The sequence below is a fragment of the Echinops telfairi genome, unplaced genomic scaffold (assembly GCF_000313985.2).
Source record: "Echinops telfairi isolate 266 unplaced genomic scaffold, ASM31398v2 ScPeMD7_7420;HRSCAF=8458, whole genome shotgun sequence".
In the NCBI taxonomy this organism is placed as follows: Eukaryota; Metazoa; Chordata; class Mammalia; order Afrosoricida; family Tenrecidae; genus Echinops; species Echinops telfairi.
The window spans coordinates 27,293,151-27,296,322 of NW_022111320.1; positions in this window are offsets into that span (position 1 = coordinate 27,293,151).

The following is a 3,172-nucleotide window of genomic DNA, read 5'->3' on the forward strand; positions in this document are numbered from 1 at the left end:
TTTTCAGTGGCCTGTGTGCAAGAGGCCACTTGAAAGGCCATTCTCCCACCACTGTTCTCCACAAAAGAAATGGAAAACCTGCATGTGGACAGACCATAGGGTACTCTGACCTTTCCCTTGGATTTTCATATTAGTAGATGCTACTCTTTTGTCGTTATGCCACAATGATAAAAGTCATGCATCGCGACCTCATGACCGTAACCAAAATAAAACACAAGCGCTTCAATGCTGGGGCCTTCCTAAGTTAGTAAATCATCCATTACACTCTTGGAAAATTTTACCAACGTGAAAGCCTGGTATTTTAAAATTCATTTAAAGTACCCTTTAAAGCACTTAAGAACCTCAGAGACTAGATCTGTAAATCCTTCAATATCAGGCAGTAATTTTCTCCTGTATACAGTATGAATCCATCCAAGTCAAGACATTTAGAATACATAATACTCAAAGAAACATAATTCTGAGCCCTGATAACTGTGAGAAGGGATTCACTTGATGGCAGTGGGTAGGTAGTTCAAACAAGGAGATGGAAATGAGGAAGTTCAGTACATGAGAGGAGGCAAACTACTGACCGTCTGTAAGGCAAAGAACAGTGGGTCTCTACGCCGTATATTTCAGTACAATGTTTATGATTCGATTCCACGACAGTGTCACCGAATGCCTAGTGATTCTCCTACATACCGAGGCTGCCCCTTGTCTCGTGTTAACTTGCTGCACTTACCACTGACTAAACACATGGGAGAAACCATGGAGAGTCATGGGCTCCTGTTTTGGAGAGAACCGTGAACAAACCAAGACACTGGAGTTTCTGGGGTGCCCTGAATATCAATAAGCACCCACCATTTTGCCTGCAGGCTGTTCCAACTGGGGAGAATTCAAGACCAAAGACATTGCACCACCGATGAGGAAGATTTGTGCCTTCTTCATCTCCCCCCTCCGTCTTACAGCAAACCGTATTTCCTGAGGAGGGCTGAGCACATCTCTACCTCATCACCTTAAAGAGCTCAGTGAAGACAGACTTCTTCTTTTTTCTCATTGCTCGGCTGAAGTCTGCTCCCTAATCAAAGGATAAGGCTTCAGTTGAATCAGAGTCACAGTGAGTTAGAATTTTAGATGGCTGGCAGGCCTCAAAGACCATTATTATTTTATAAAGGTCAAAGCAAATGGGCAAAACAGATGGGCAGCTACAGGAACACAGATGGGCTCACTCTAGCTTATTGTCTTAAATTAGCTGTAAAGGAGTCAGATGTTAAAAGACCTACTCAAGGTCTCCTTTATTTACTGAACCAAATAAGCCCAGTGGAGCGTTAGTCTACGGACCACAGAGAGCGCAAATGCAGCCACGAGGAAGTCTTCACCAGCGTGGGGTTTCCAGGGAAGACTCAGGTAAGCCAAGGTCATTGTTAGCTGCCATCAAGTCAATTCAGACTCATGGCGACCATAGGTGTGCAGAGTAGAACCACTCCATGGCGTCTTCAAGCCTGTAACCTTTTGAAAGTGGGTCACCAGGCTTCTTTTCTGACGTGCCTCCAGTTGTGTTTGAACCACTAACTTTTCAGACAGTATTCGGGCACTTAAACATTTGCCCCACCCAGAGATTTCTAGGTAAGCAACTAGCCGGTTATAATACAGTCAGGTCAGTGCCGTGAAAGAAGAGGCACAGAGGCCATGGGCTTGCAAGAGGGTTACCTCACTTAACCTGGTCCAATGAAAGGGGGCTTCCTAGGTGGGGGTGAGCTGAAAAGACCAGCAAAAATATCCTGCCACACTGACTGAGCTCATGAGATTTCTAGACGAGGGGATCAGAGCTACCTGTGAATGTGAGGCAGCAAGAGACCCAAGGGAAAGTTCTGCCTCAATCTGCATGCTCCTTCATGGACACTGGTAGAAAGAAGGTAACTGTGAACAGCACTGCCCACCCTTCCTTCCTTCCGTTCATTATATACATCATGATGAGAATGAGTTTCCTATCTGGCCTTCACAGGAAACTGTAACTCTCAGTTTCTGATACACAAGTCTAAATCAACCTTCTGCCCATTTTTAAATCAAGCTGCCTTCCTCTCTTAGCTTACTACCCTCGGCATATGCCTTTTCCTTCATCCATTCAACTCACAGACAGGAAGACAGTCCTATAGGAAGTAATCTTGAGAACTCATTTGGGAGTAATGGAATGAATCCACATTGTGGGATGTGAAATGCACAGTACTCTAAAAGACCCTTGATCCTCAAAAGAGTGGCTCCTAAACCAATAGCATCAGTATTGCTTGGGAGCTTGTTTTAAAAATAATTAATAATAATACAACAGCTCAGGTCCCCACCAATTCTACTGAATTGTAGAGCTTGACTCTCAAGAAGACATCCATGAGATGATTGTACATATTAAAATTTGAGAGATTTGTCTAAAGAGATAGTATGACTACATAGATCATTATCATTGAGCTGACACCAAATCGTGGAGTCTGTATGTTCAAGGGAACAAAATATCGCCTGGTCATGCATTAACCTCATAATTGCTGGCAAGTTCAAGTTTATCTTCATGGCTACTATGCTAGTCCATCTCATGAGGGGTCTCCTCCTCCTTCACTGCTCCTTTACTGCATCCGTAGGGTGTCCCTCTTCAACAACGATCCCTACAGGTGACAGGTACATAGGAAGCTAGTTGGAGAGTGTTCTCATATGATTTATTGGCTAACGGTAGATCAGCAGTCCTTTCTTCACAGTCTAACACTGCAAGTTCTGTTACAGAATATCCACCATGCCTTTCAGGTTTTTGAAATACCAGTGGCATATCTTTCAGTATCACAGGAACACACGTGCCACTGCCTTGTGACACAGTAGGTAGCTGGTGGAAAGAAAGAGCACACATACAGTTAAATTCTAAATAGCACACAGTTCACCTACAATAGCTTTATTTGCAAATGTAATCTCATTTTTATCACTGTAATCTTAAATGAAAACAGCAAAATCTTGCATTTGTATGGTTTTGGGGTTGTTGATGGTTACACCTAGCATTTTAGTAGTGAATTTGCACAACGCTATTATTTTGAGGCGCTCTGGTGGTAGAATGGTCACAAGCAGGGCATCTATTTGAAACCACTGACCATTCCATGGGTGAAAGATGGATTTCTACTCCAGTAAGCAGTGACAGGCTCATAAATTCACAGGGGCAGTTCTT